At 44.7% G+C, this 15,638-nt stretch overlaps 1 protein-coding gene across 2 annotated transcripts in view; it reads left to right on the forward strand.

Annotated features, from left to right (window-relative positions):
- The first annotated feature begins 718 nt into the window (after positions 1 to 718).
- DTNA (dystrobrevin alpha) overlaps positions 719 to 15,638 on the forward strand; it is a 223,487-nt gene continuing 208,567 nt past the window's right edge. For both annotated transcript variants that reach the window (XM_048329114.1, XM_048329116.1), the window contains exon 1: positions 719 to 873. The gene's annotated coding sequence lies outside the window, so the exon portion shown is untranslated. The remainder of the gene's footprint in view (positions 874 to 15,638) is intronic.

Here is a 15,638-nt window from a genome sequence, read left to right on the forward strand (position 1 = left end):
CGCCCGGGGTTGGGACCCATGCCGGGGACTCCCGCCCGTTTGGGATGCCTTCTCCCGCTGCCTGCCCCACGACCCGCGGCACGGAGCGATCGCCGCCCGCCGTGGGCACGGCGCGCCCCCCGCCCGGCCCGGGGCAGCGCTGGTTCAGAGGCGCGGGTGAGAGGCCGGCACCGTGAGGGCCGGCACCGTGAGGGCCGGCACCGTGCGCATCCCCCTCCTCGCCCGCTCCTGGGGGCGCCGCGCCCACCTCCTCCCGCGGAGAGGCCCCGCCCCCCCCGGGAAAGGGGATGACATCATCCCTCTCCGCCCGCTCGCCCCGCAGCTCTCCCGGCCCGCCCGCCACTCCGGCACGGATGGGGGGGTCCCGCCCGCACCCCCCTGGCGGATCCGCGCCCTCGGGGGGCCCGGAGGGGGCTCCCGGCCCCGCCGCCCGGCCTCGCCCCTGCCCCACGCCCCACTACGTCATCCCTCCCACCGCCCCCTCTCCGCCGGTGCTGGCGGGGGAGCGTCCCCCGAGGGGAGCGCCGGGGCCGGGCAGCGGCTTCGCGGCGGCTTCAGCCTGCGAAGGGCGCCGGCGCACCATCGCGGCGCCGGCGCGGTGCGGCGGGCGCGGCTGCGCATCGCGGCGGGGCGGGCGCGGCGGGCGGGCGGCGGGGCAGCTCCTGCGCTGACACCTGCAGCATGTGCCAGGAGCTGCAGCGGCAGCGGCCGCCTCTGCCTCTGCGCGGCGCGGCCGCCCCGCTCCGGCGCCGTGCGCGGCGGCGGCGGAGCAGGAGCAACTCCCGCTCCTCCCGGCGCGTCCCTCCTCCTGCCTGGCACCGTGTGCCGGCGGCGGGTGCACGGTGACCTTACGGAGCGTGCATTACCTCACAGGTAAATATCAGCTGATCCGCCCCGGCGGCGGCGGCGGGAGCAGGCGGCGGCGGGAGCGCACGGAGCCTTCCCGAGGTAGCGATCCCGGCCGGGGCTGCGGGTGCGAGGTGCCGGGCGGGGGGCGCAGCCGCCTGTTGCCGTGTGCCTGTGCGGGGCGGGGGGCGCCGGGGGTTCCCCATCGGCGCCGTTGTCCGGGGGTGGGGGGCGGCCTCGGGAGGGTGGGCGAGGCGGGGGGCAGCCCCCCCTTGTCCTCCACCCTCCCGAGGCCGCCCCCGGTGGGGTCGCACGGCGCTCCCGCCTGTCCCCGGGCGCCGCTGAGGCTCTCCCGGCGTGCGAGTGTGCACAGGCATGCGGCACGGCAGGGCTCGCTCCCAGTCGCCCCCCCAGCCTCTCAGTGCAGCAGGTCCCGGGGTCCCTGGAGACCACCTGGGGACCCGGTGGGCTGTCCCTGCTCGCCCGCTGTCGCCTCTTGCAGCCGGCTGAGGTAAAAGTGACGAAAGGACGGCGCCCCGCAACGCAGCAGCGGCTGCTGTTACCTGTGCGTTCACCGGCTCGTTGGCAAACTTTGGTGTTGGGCGGTGAAGATCTCGGTCATTGCAGCCAAACTGGCTTGTTCTACACTCCCGTGCTAGAGACCAGCTACCACCCATAGTGAAATACTGCTGGCGACCGCTGAGTCGGGTACTTACTCACTGGATCCGCTTCCAGCATGGGTGATGTTTTAGGTAGTACCTAAGTAGTACTTTAAACATGGGTGGGAAGCAGCGTTGTCTGGTAATCCTTGATAGTTACTGGTGACCCGCATGTTAAAAGGAGAGGTTCACCAAGTGATAAGCGGCATCACAAATTTGGTGCTAGTAGGCTTTCAATATATGGTGGTGTTATCGAAGTTTTGTAACTTGCTGTTCAGTTCTGAACGCTGTAGCTCTACTTCTCCCCTTGTTTTTTGGATGTAGAAATGTTTCAATAATGGGGGTGAAGGCACGGATTCTGTGGTTTAACAGTGTCGTTAGCTATGGAGCTGTTTTCATAACTTCCACCTGGATACCGGCTTATGTCTCACACCTGTGAATGCCACACGACCAGCCTAATAAAATTATGGCAACTAGAGTAGCAAGTACTAGATTTTTAAGTCACCGTGGTTTCTGGTTGTCAAAGGGTAAGTGAGCATGAGATAAGAGCCAATGCCATATCTATTTTAGGTTCATGCCTTTATATTGCTCCTCAAAAGAGAATGATCCTACTGACACATTTTTGGGTTTCGCCCTCCTGTTGCAGTCAAGGTCCTGTATTTATTCAAAGTCTGTATTCATCGCAGTGAATGGTTTTGTGGTTTTATGTGGATTTTATTTTTTCTTTTTCACACGACACAGTTAAAACTCAAAGAACTGAATGCCTAAGAATAAATCTTGCCTTCCTATAGAAAAGCACACCTATAATACTGCCTCCTGGCTTGACCTCTCGGTGGGATGTAAGTGTAGTCAGAATGAGATGCTACCGTCTTGCAGTGGTGGTAGTAAATACAAAATTACATACGTGTGCACTCTGTGATCACAAGCAAGTGGATAGTTTATGCATGTAACACTCAGTATATGTGGCTCATTGATGGTATGCAGTCATTTGCATGAGCAGTTTTTGGTGTGTTACTGGTTGTGTGCACCACTGCCCAGGAAGGCTGAACTGTGCAGGATCAACCATCAGAGATTCAGCTCTCTCTGCAAAGTAGCTCAGGACCCAATCCTGAAAACAAACCTGTGGCAGTGATCTCTGCTTTCTAGAGTAACCCGCCAATCCTGTGACTAAAAAACAGAAAAAAAGCACAAGGTACATTATGATAAACTGCTGGATACCAATCCCTTATAGTTTAGAGCAAGGTGAAGGATGAATTGTTTTATTTTGTTTGATTTTTTGAAGGTTTAGTCCTTTATTAATTTTTTCCTTGATTTCTACGGTTGTGTGCTGTCAGACTGTAGAATAGTTTGTCTCCTCATACACGTTTTTCCCAGTATAAATCCATTCAGAATTGCGTTTAACGGTCAGCACTGATCTAACTTCCATTCCAGGCAAATAATCAGATATAATTGCACTGAAATCAATGAATATATACAGACATGAAGCTGTGAGAAGAAAATGGGCCTGATGGTGTTTTATATTTGTATAGCTGAAAGCCAAAAGTAGCTGTCATAAACACAGCATGTCCTTTTGGAAGAAATAGTCAATGCCTACCTTAGAGTTGTCCAAAAAGTTTCTTGTGTTTCAGCAGCCCTGGGTTAGAAAAGTGGAAGCAGCAGTCTTAGAATGAGATTTGTTCCAGAGAAACTTTTTGTTCCAGTGACTAATCTCCTTAATTCCATGTTGTTAATCTTAGCGTGCACATATCGACACTATTAACTATTTGGCAAGGACTGCTTTCTCAAACAGGGTTCCTTGAGTGTGGCCAGGTATAATAGGGTTAATTCCAATGACTGTATTTTAAACTGCTGCTCTTTACATTAATTATATATATTCCTATCACTAGGCTTAACAGCAAAGTGTAAGTGGTATGGAATGTTACATTCTAATTAGTTTTGCAGTGCAAATGCGGATTATAGTTGATGGCTAAGTCTGACATGTACTGCATGACTTGTCATGTTTTTCCTGGAGAGAGGGGAGTCTTGGGTCTGAGTCACCATGGAAGAACATGGAGCCCCGTAGGCATAAAACTGGTGCAGTGGAGTGATGAGTCAGATCTCTTATCTTTAAATTTGGTATTGTGTGGTATTCATGCATGGGATGCATCGCATTCATTGTGCACCTAGGCAAGTAACTAACAGGCAGAAAACTCACTTAATCAGACCTCTGACTCGCCTTTTCTTTGCAGAGTTGGTCCTGCAGCTGTGGAAATCAAAGGCTGCTGGTTAGGATCATGTAGGAAATCTCGGTGTATTAACCTGTGGAGCAAATCAGCTCTGCCAGGCTATACCCAGTCATTTCTTACATTGTTTCAAGTCCATTAGTAATATGACCTAATACTTAAATTTTCGCTTTTTGTGTTTGAGACTTGAACCAGCTTTTTCAGACTTCTGAAACTGGATAAAGAATAGAGAAGTAAGAGCAGTGTTGCATCTTCATAGACCCCAGTATTTGTTAAGCTAAATGACTTCTCATAAGCATTGCTGTGGAATGACAGTATTGTTGTTAATGCTAAGCTAACGAAAATAATTGAAATTTCTTAGAAGTGGTAGCCTCAGAAATATGTTAAACAGCGAGAGTGAAGACTTGCCCACGCAGCTGTTTTCAGAAACAAAACAGAGCCTTACCTCAGAGGTGTCTTCACTTAGACACTTACTGTGAACTTCCTCAAATAGCAATCATTAATAACGCCAGCTTCTCAAGCTAATGGAGCATGAAGGTTCCTTGATTTATAATCATTTGGGAGCAGATGCTTGAAATTCTGTCCACTTATACAAACAGCACAAGAATGACACTTTTGCTGAAAATCGGGGGGAGGCAGGGGGGGAATTATGTGTGGGACTGTAAGAATGGCCTAGAAGAGTGTAATGCAATGTCTCCCTCTCCAATGTCATTACAAAAGCTACTAGAGGGACTGTGTTTGGAAAAAACTACATAAGGTTTCTATTTGAAAATTGTAGCAGAACATTATTGATCTGTGTATTTTTAATCTCCTCCTATGTAGCCAGTCACCATTTTGGATTGCCACAGATGTTAGCACTGGTTTTGGGGTAGGGGGTGTGTGTGTGCGTTCGTAGTCTTGCAAAAAAAAGCTTCTGTCTTCTCACGTTGCCTTAAATTGGGAAACTGTTACAGTGAAGACATATTGAAAACCATGCAGGAAAGATGTGCCAATTTAGGTCTAAATCTTAGTGATTCCAATTAAAGCGTAAATGCTTCATTTGTTTTTAAGTTAGATGCACCTATTGTAATCTTTAGATGTACAGCTGTCTATAGTGTTACCTGTGGAGAAGTCAGTGCAGGGATGGTTTAGCAGTCTCAGCAACTGAGATAAAATGCCAAGCCACTTGCAAGTACTTGGAAATTTCAGTGGTCTTTGTGTCCTGGTGTGGAGATCACCAAATCTGAGACTAATTGCCCTGACACTGTTCACTTCAGTAGAGCCAGGTTTTTGGCCTGCTGCTTAAGGCAAACAAGACTGAAATGTATAGGGCAAAATCTTTCCCTCTATTATGACATAAATCCAGTCTTTGGGTATTTTCTTCATCCCACTGAAGAGTGAAGAAGATCACAACTGTTTTACTTACCTATGGCATATCCATAACTGCTGCTAGGGAATATAATTGTTTCATGCAGTTCCTTCACTATAAAATGTGTGATGTCATCTCCTCTTGGAACCACTGTATTTCTACTGATTGTGTGAGAAGCACCACTGACAGTACACGTGCCTGTGCATATGCCACAAGGACCCAGAGGGAAATCCTGAGCCGTACCTTTTATTGTACAGAGGCTGCATTTTTATAGGAACACTCTTCTCTGTATAGGCAGAACAGCCTGTAAAGGGAAATACAGCAGTTTCTATAATGGTTCAAAAGAGATTACAACTTAACAGAATTCCATCCTATAACATACAAAGTACAAAAATAAAGGCTCTTTTCAGTTAAATCTTTCACCAGATTGATGTCAAGAAGCAATGCAATATCTCAAATGATTTGGTCTTTTTTAATCTTCTTAGCTGGAAGAGATGTCAGAAGAGCCATTCAAAATTGAAGTAGAAGGTACATGTAAAATTTCTTCATGTAGTGGTCTGGATGTCTGCTTATTTTGCTTAAGAAAGGCAGACTTTAGAAGCACACTTGATTTTCTTTCCTCTTGGTGCTGACAAGCTTTGCCTTGGCTTAGTTGTCTAAAGAGGTAACAGCAATTAAAATGTCATGTGATGGTGATGTCTATAAACTGTTCTGTGATGTGTCATAATGAAAGATTTTTCTGACCCGATTAAAATCAACAGGGGAAAGAATCTTTCAGCATTATCTCCAGCTTTTCAAAAGTTCAGCTGGAACTTCCTCCTGACCACTGAGTCCTGTGAGTGGAGCCTCATTTAACTGGTAAAACTCCTCATAGTGAAGTTTGACCATGCTGGTTTAAAGAAAAGCATGATATAATTTTGCCTTTGGGCCTTCCTGGGGAGCAGAGGAGCTGCTGGTTTAGTGCCAGAATTTGCTTGTCATACTTACGGATGAATAGAGCCGCTGAACAGTGAGACCACGTTGAACTGTTCATCTTGGATGGTGCAGGGAGGCGGAGCTGTGTTTGCATCCCACTTGACACCAGGGAGGATGGGTGAGCTGATTCTGTCCATGAGGAAGAGCCACATCGAGAGGTTCTAAAGCAGGCTCCTAGTGGCCAAGTCCACGCGTACCTGGAGGAAAAGAAAAGTAGAAGATAAAGCAACGTTTCCAGGCATGTTGTTACTGTCATTGAGAGATTAAAACCCCAAAGCAAACCATGACCCACCTCTGTCTTCACACAGTGCAAGTGTAAAAGTAAAGATCAGCTTTAAACAGAAATGTGAGAGGAGGCAGCATGCGCAAGATGATCTTCCTAGAAAGATTTGGGCTGAATTGAAGATCTGATGCTTGTCGTTCTGATCTTGACTCCTGGTTCCCGGGCAACTGGAGTTACTCACCAAGTGTGCACGCACGTGGAAGGAGCTGCCTTTTGTAGGCCACTTGTCTATGCCCTTATGCCTCCCTGAATTGCCCTGTATAGTGGCTATTTACATCTATTGAGTCGTCTCACAATTGCCCTGTTGTACTTGATTGGTGCCAAAGTCAAAGTTAAATGATGGTTGGCCTGTGCTCAGCCACAGCAGCATTGTCCACTATAATCACCTCCACAAAGTAGGGCTGGATCACAGTCTGAAGTACCAGTCAGCTCTCCTCTTTGCTTTCCTCTTTGAAATCTTCTTTGCTTTGGCATGTGTGCCAATGGTTGTGCTCCCGTGGTGTGCCACACAAACTCGAGTGTCGCTGGGAGGCTTTCGTCCCTGGAGAAAGGAGGGCTCTTGGCTGCCCACCAAAGCCCATCACGGCTTGACAGTTGCGCTTTAGTGAAATGGACCGACCAACTTCTCGGTGGGCAGAGCGCCAGCCCGGCAGATGGGCCTGAGTGTGGGCAGCCAGCAGAGCGCATACATATGTGTAGATGTAGATAATTGTATGTATGGGTATAATAAATAGGGATCTTTGCAATTTGAAAAAAGGTGCCGGAGCGAAAGGCTGAGTACCAAAGCAGTGAGCCTGGGGAGAGACTTCTTTTGGAGAGGGGGCACGTCAGAGTGCTCAGAGGAAGGATCTGTGCTTTCCTTGTTGCTCTCTGCTTGCAGTTTTGCAGATTATGTAATAAAGGAAGTTATTTAGTCTTTTGAATCCAGGCACTCTTCTAACTACAACTGGGAATGTGGAAAATGACACTTCACTGCAGTGAATTTCCTTACAAACCACTTGGAGCTTGCTACCAGCTCCGATTCTACCAGCACAGTTACTAGTACAGCTTGAGATCAGTGGAAATTTGTGCATGCCATACTTTTTGTTTTGAATTGCATTTTAAAGTGTGAAATACTATAATGAGCAAGAGGTGTGTGGAAATCAGTTGTCAGTACAGAATGTACCAAACTTTCTTTGTGGGTCATAGCTTCCAAAATCTTTGTGTAGTTAGGCAAACTCCCTAGCTAAGCCCCTTCCATGGATGGCAGTCAGCAAACACATGCACACAGGCCATATATTAATTGATAGTTAAATATGTATAATTCTTTTGAAGACGTTAACATTAGTTGCATCTCTGCAGAAAGGACATAGGGAAGCTAGGTGGCTTGAGCTTGTCTGCACATGGATTCAGTTGCAGAAGCCCATTTCCCTTGAGCCCATTTCCCTAATTTTATAGATCTGATGCTGGAGAATCACCTGGTTTTGCTGTCTCAGGGCACACAGGTTTCTTGCTTGAAGGTCCAGCTCTCACTAGGAGAGAGCACTTGTGGATTGCAGGATGAATAGAATCACATGCCCAACTGGAAATTGCCATGGGCTTCTCTTAAAATTCTGGAAGGCCTGTGGATGCAGTTTTTCTTGAGCTGGTAAGGGAAACCAAGGATCTGGGATTTTTGGCAAAATCCATAATGAGCTCTGGATACTCTCAGTATAAAAGTAGAGATTCAGCTTTATCTTTCTAGGATCCTTAAGTTAGATTAGCTGGAATTACTGGGATAAGAAAATTCTTTTCTCAAATCTTGGAAATAAATGACATTTGCCAGATCTAATGTAATCCCTTTATGCTTAACCTGAAGACATGGCAGCTGCCTGTGTGACTCCCAGATCAGGTACTGCTGATTTCTAAGTGCACACACTGCACAGAGAAATTTTGCAAGCCAGCACATTAAATGCACCGGCAGACCTAGGCAGTGTGTTTTGGCTTAAAGAATGGGACCAGGCTTTTGTTGGGGATTGACCTACCTGGCGAGGTGTCCAAAACGAGTGCGATGAAAGTGCTATTCTGAAAAGGGGAAATAATGAGGTACTTTCTTAGGGCATGGATTTCAAAAAACAATTAAAACTCCTGCAGGTTTCAGAGGCAGGTATGTGCTCCTGTAATGGAAATGATAACACCATTCCTGGTCTGAGTATGATGTCTGACGTGTATACACACTTTCATTAACTTTTTACTCTTTTTTTTTTTTTTTAGTCTTCCAGATGTGTTTACCATGTGGCTCTGCTCATTTTTTCCCTTCTTAAATATTGACCAGAACAAGCAGTTTAATGGTGGTGTGCACTAGTTAATGGGAATTACAGAAATTTAAGTCCTCTGTGTTGGAATACTGCAAGTTTTGACTCATTTAATCCCTCTCTCCTTAGCCCACATCTACCATTTCCCTTTGTGCAGGCTAGTAGGAATACAGCCTTTAAGTCTCAAGGGGTTTTTATCAGTTTTCTTATCACTGGCATTCAGCTGCTTCTGGTGGGACTGTCAGAAAAACACAGGTGTAGTCCTTCAAAGGACTGGGAGAGGACAAAGGGATAGAAAAACAGGATGCAGGAGGAGGAGGAGGTGGGTTGTTAAAAGGGGAAAGTGGGATGGGGAAAAAATAGTGTGTGAAAGGAGAAAAAAAAATGCAAAAGGAAAGGGTAGGAAAAAAAATTTAAAAAAGCCTGAAAACAGCAAAAAGAAAAGAAGGAAGGAGAGGAAAGGAGAAAAAAACCCAACCAGATCATCTGATATGAAGGACTCTACTGTGTTAATTAAAATTAGTACATGGTCCAGCTAAGTTCCTTTTCACTTAACATGACAGAGCACGACTCATTTTCAAAGGCTTATTTGGCAAAGAGTCTCATTTGACCTTACAGGACTACTTGCAGGAGGAATTCTCTCGAGAAGACCGGTGTTAGCAGTAGCAGGGTCAGTTTGCTGCGTGTTTCAAGCCCACAGACAGGACACTGGAAGCCGAACTGCATCATACTGTGCCCTGTATAACCTTCTGCAGAGAAAGGTGATACAGACTGTAAATACTGCAATATTAGAGGGACTTCAAAAGCAGTCCCTGTTTCTCTAGACGGATGCAGAAGATTTTAAAGCAGTTAGTGTTTGTGAACACTGGATTGCTAAAAAGGCACTTAGCTAATTTTTCCTTCATGACCCCTGTTTATCTAGTCATTCCAAGACTGAAGTTATTATGGACAACTGCATGAAACTTTTTTGCACAGAAAAGGTACACAATAGGTATTATACAAGGTAGTAACTTAAAATGCAGCTACTTAGTTCATTTCTCTTCACTAAACATTACCAGTCATCCTGCTTAAGCAGAAGAATGGGTAGAATATCTTCATGTTTTGGTGAAAGGTATATTTAATTTGTCCCACTGTAGTGCTCTTCTGTATTTCCATAGGGAATGCTACCTTTCTGATACCCTGGGAGCCCCATATTATCACTGCTATTTGCATTTACACCTAAGTGTTATGTATTTTACTTCTAAAAACAAGCTGGCAGAAAGATCATTATTCCTGCACAATTTGTGAGGTTTTTTTTTTCTTTCAACATATGAAAGCACATAGTAGGGCTTATAAAACTCTCTTGATTCGTTGTAGGCAATCAGACTCTTGATGGTGCACTTGACTATCAGAACAAATGACTTCTTTACCGTAAGCGCCGTTCCAAATAATGAATGTAATGTTAGTGGGCTTAGTGAAGCAGTGGGTTATATTGCAGTGACTGCAAAGCATGGAAACCTACTGTGTCTTTCTGTCATAAAAAGGCCCTGCCTGTGCTGTAGATCCTGTGAAGAATTTGTAGAGATACTTGAAAGGATAAAACACTGTATAAATTCCTAAAGTTCAAAGAGAAAATACCACTCAGGATAAAAAAGGGAGCTTAGCCCAGCTGCAGCTTAACCATATATGACAGATCTAGTGCTAAGTCCTGCGCCATCAATGCAAATGCTTCTGGAGTTCACCAAGTAGCCAAATGGAAAGACTAGAAGAAAGGCTTTGAGGATACTGACCTGGGGAGAGGGGCAGAAAGAAAAGGCACGTGCTTCCCAATAAATGACTCTTATTCTCTGGACAGGGTGTGAACAGGGAAGGTTTAAGACATGCACGGTTAGATTTGTGTTGCATTTCCTGTGAAAACTACTTTTAAAGGCATTAATAATCATTTGTCTGTATTTCTGTGCAAGTATTATGCCATAAATAAAATTGGCAACCATGAAAGTTGGGCATCCTGTTAGAATAACACAGGGATAGGTTACACCAGGCCTAAACAATGCTTTTGAGTGCTGAGAGTTAAAAAAATCATTGGCTGTGCCCTCCTTTGGTTGCTGTATAATGACATGAACATTGGATCAAAGCTGATCACGTTTAGGCCGTGAGGGTAATAAAAAATGCAATAAAAAGGCTGGTTTAGAGGTCACACTACTTCTAGATACTTCTCTTTGACCTTCAATTGCCTCTATACATGTCCTGGACCCGCTTGTTTTCTTGTCTTGCCAGCTCCACACAGAAACATCTCATAGTACAGTCATGCCTCACGCTGGCCTCCCTCCTTCCCTCTGCACCACAGAGCTGCTCTTGTTCTCTACAAGCCCAAGGATCCTTTCCTGTTCTGCCAGTGGCACCTGGATTTAAGCTGCTCTGTCTTAACCACTGCTGCACATTGACTGTGGATGGCCTACAAACATGCAAATCACCTCAGTAATTAATTGCACTGGTTGTGACACAGAATGACACAAACCCTGGTGGCTTTGGCAGGTTGCTGTCGCCATAGATGTGCAGGGACAGCTTGTATGAATGTCCAAGGAAAGGAATGACACAACAGCATTTTAGCAGCTGTGCTGGTACCAGATGCTGTTTCAGAATTTTTACCCAGTGCTCACAGTTATGTTTCAAGTAGTGAGAACCTTTGGAAGGTAGGAAGTGATGTTGTATCTGGAAGACCTTAATGTTAAATCAAATGAAATGCACATACAGTGCTAAGTGCAGTCCTAGGAAAGTAGGTGTGAGGTTGTAGTCCCTGCTGTGAGATGAGCATGTTTGTTACAGGCCATATTGTGGCTTTTTGGCCCTTGCTGGTGACCGCAGGAGTAGAAATGGTTCATAGTGCTTTTGCTTATTTGTAGGAAAAGGAAGAAAGATGGAGCTGCATCTCTGTTCTGAAGCTAAAGTATAGGCTAAAGGTATTCTTTTTTCCCATGGATTTGGGGTTTTTTTAGGAGACTGCAGCAGTGTATTCTAAGCAGTCACAGGAGCTTTAATGACAGCTGTTTTGCTTGAAAGCCTGTATCTCTCAGTGTCTGTAACATGGTTTGATGTAATCCTTTGGATTTCCTCATGTTTAAAAAAGCTGCAGTCTTCTTTGCCTACCAAAACACATTTAACAGTTGAAATTTTAGCAGTGAATATTTCTAAAACCTGCCATTTTGCACATACTGTGTTTGATGATCCTACTGTTTATGTATTTTAATACATCTCTCACCTTAATCTGAACATCCAATTATGGACATGGCTGAAGAAAATAGGGGAGTTTGGAAGAAAAAGAAACAGAGATAAAATAATACTAGCAGAAACCTTAGTCGTCTCATATGTCGATGCCATTTGCTGCTCACAACCAAGGAAAAAGATTTAAAAACAAAGTTGTCTTTCAGAGCAGACCTTATGCCTATGAGTCAATGTCATCTTACTACTCAGGTGTTGAGAAGGTTTGTCCTTGAAACCCAGATTTCCTTTTCATACACTGACATGCGTTTTGCAAGCCCTTGAAATTACACAATGGAAGGAGAGCTCAAAACTGCTGCCAGAGCTACAAATGGTCACGGTTATCCCATGAACCTTTGATTCCATGAGCTCTGGTGCTGCAGATGGGAACCATGGCGCTGCACTCAGAATGCAGAGGAGGGTGGGGATATACTGATCTGACTTTAGCACTCCTGAGCTGCGTATTCAGAAACCAGCCAGGGCACTTGAATTAACTGCTGCTTTTTCCAGGGGATTCTCTATGGCCTCTGCTTAACAGAGAGAAAAAGCAGTGTTGTCCCATTGGCATTACGATTTACATCCCAATTTGTTGAAACCAACATGCCAAGCTACAAAGAAACTTGTTTCATCAGATCTAGCTATCTGATATTATCAGCATCTAGCTGGATGGCTCTCAAGGGGCTTTGGGAGGAGGGGGAAAGGGTGTTTGGGTTTTCATGGTGGTATTTTTCCTTTCCTTGCTTTTCTTTGTTTTAACTTCTTTGTACTGAAACGACAGCAAAACTTGCATGTTGTTGTAGTTAGCTCTTCATGCATCTATTTCCATTTAAGGGGTGCAAGATACTGGGCCAATCTACATTTTTCTAATGGTCTTCAAACAGAGTAATCAAAACCAATGTGTTGCTTTGTTTGCAAAACCCAAACCAAAAGGTTATCACTTCCTTGTCTCTGACAGCCTCACAGCAGTGGAACTTCCTGGGCCTCTTGCTTGGCTTGGGTGATTGGCTAAGTCCAAAGAATCCCTTGTTGACAAGGGGTTAAAAATTCATTAAGAATGTATGTGCTCTTTATGCTTTACTTCAAATTGTATTATACTTGTATTTGGAAAGAGCACATCAGTGATTGGAACATAATTTAGGAAAAGTTATTAAATGGTGTTAAAGTGTTTAAATTGAAGCTCCAGCATACACTCACACACAGTCCTTGAATTATCAAAACATTTGTTAGTGTTTGTTATGTGAGCAGTGTGGCTGGAAGCTCAGACCTTGAAAAGGCCTTTACTATTCTTTTCACGGCTTATTTTTCACAGTTTATTCCTTTTGTTTCCTTTTATTTTTGTTTTTAAAGAAGACGATCCTCCCCTACCTTGCAAGAGCAGAGTGTTTGATGTGACTTTGTTTTGGAAAATGGTAACACCCCCTTGCATACTATTCATGAATTGTCAATGTCATTAGATATTATGGTGTTTAGCTGGATTTTGAAATACAAGGTTCTGCTCTGTGTTGTCCATGCATCTGTATTAACTGTCTTCATAACTGTTGTGGTTTTTTACTTGGCAAGTATTCCTATCAGAAACTCCCACAGCAGTTCCTTCTAAAACTTCAGCATTTGTAACTGCACTGTTACCACTGGGTTTTTTAATATTCTATTTTTAAATCTCCCTTTTAAAAAGAAAATACATGGAACAGTTATCAAGAAATGTTGCAAAAAAACTACCCTAGCTCCTAAGCCTTTTAAGCAAAATACAAAGCAGTACAGCTAATCTGTGCCTTCTCACACAAAAGGAGAGTGTAACACACAATCTAGGCAGTAGATCCTTAGCTCCAGAAATTCATACAGCTCTAGTAAAGTCACTCTTGAGGGAATCTGCTCTGACTGTTCGCTCTGTGTTTCCTGTGAAGCATCTAGTGCATACACTGGGACAGGATCAAACTACACCTGCACCAGAGAAGGGAAACAAGTGCCTGAATATATACAAACATGCAAAGGTGAGGTGACAGGATTTCTTAGCATACTGGGGAGAGTTGGTGAGGGAGGAGCCAGTGGTAATGCAAAAAAAAAAAAAAAAAAAAAGAGTGAGAAATGAACAACAGGCTTTTTGGAATTTGTAGAGTGGATCACAAAAACACAACAGCAACGAGTAGGTCAAAGTCCTAAGAACATGGATTGCAAGTCCCTTTCAAATGGTGTAGAGTCCATGCCTGCATTAATCCCAGAGAGATTTGTTGCAGTAGAGGGGGATATTTTGAACACCAAGAATTGTTCTCTTCTTCTCAGTGACCTGACTGAGGATGAACACCTTTTCCATTTGTAACTGGAGTATGTTAAGTCAGCCCGTAAATCAGACAGTGTCTCACTGTGGGGCTTCAGGTTCCAAAGAGGTGGTTCATCCATTGTTTTATTTACAGTCATATAAACTTGTCTTCCATAGTGTTTACTATTGCATTCCCAGATAACACTGGTCACTGCTAAAAGTAATGATTTGGTTTCATCAGGTTTAAGTGTATTTAATAACATTGTCAAATAACAAATATTTCTATTTCTGTCAGTTCACCTGCTTTTTAACCTTTTCCTACTATAACAAGTAGGAAAAAATGGTACTGTGAAAACTTGGGAGCTGATATTAGAGCTGACTTTCTGTGGGAATTTCTGTGTGCAATCCCAGGTGGTTTAGCATGACTGAGCTGCCAAGTTAGCCTCTGGGTGCAGAGGGAAGGTTTCAAGGCCGAATGATAAGAAGCTATGTCCTTCCATGTTTTGTACACTTATTTCCTCTTTTATTTTCCTATCTGAGCACTTCAGATGATCAAAAATAAGTGGCAAACATTTTTTCTTGTTTATTTTTAGTAGTCTTGGACTGACAAGACAAGAAATCTTAGACCAAAGGACAGTATTTTTCAGAAGGCTGCAAATGTCTGAAAGTAGAGACGCAGAATATATTTACCTCAGCCATGATTTTACTGCCATAATAAGATTTTTTTAGCTTTGCTGCATACACCAGGACTTCAAGATTATGTTAGCTTATGCTGAGCTAAATCCAGATACAGGATTTGGTTGTAAAATGTACAAGGAGAGGTTTGTGTCTGCAAAAAGTCTCCACAATCCCCTTTCCATGAGAGGATATTAGCGGGGTTGAAAGGAATCCATTGCGCAGTGCTTCCATGCAATCCCAACTGAATTAATTGTGACCTTGCTTTTCACACCCCCCCGCAAGGCTCCAGGGAGCCAGGGGGTAACTTCACTGGGCTTCTTCCAGATGGCAGTGTTCTTTCCCTGCGGGTATTTTGGTGTTGCTGAAGCTTGTGTTGACCAGAAGTCAACACAAGCACGTGTCAGTAAGTGATGCTCTCATCTGCTTTGTGCCTCTCTGCGCGATGCTCTCCATGTGCAGAGACTGTAGGAGAGGCACCTCCTGAGCCTGGACATCGCCTGTAGGAGAAGCATCTCCTGAGCCTGCACAGCCCATACCAAAGGTCACCCACCCATACACTGCGTGCTCCTGAGCAAACCCTTGTGCTCCCCCTCAGTAGGAGCATCCACAATGGCTGGAGCTTAACTACTATCATTTGGTGATTCATTTGCAGTGCTTATTTTCTAAAAATTGCATAGCCTGTTCTCAAAAGCGAGGCGAAGAAAAAAGCAGCTGTTATGAAAAGAGAGGAAGAAAAACTCACACATACAAAACACAGAGCTTTAAAAGAACCAAGCCCATATTGTTATGGGAGGGGCAAAACCCCCTAAATTTGCCACGTTTTATCTTTGAAAAAGATCAGAAATAGATTTTTGAGGTACTAT

The sequence above is a fragment of the Corvus hawaiiensis genome, chromosome 26 (assembly GCF_020740725.1).
Source record: "Corvus hawaiiensis isolate bCorHaw1 chromosome 26, bCorHaw1.pri.cur, whole genome shotgun sequence".
NCBI lineage: Eukaryota > Metazoa > Chordata > Aves > Passeriformes > Corvidae > Corvus > Corvus hawaiiensis.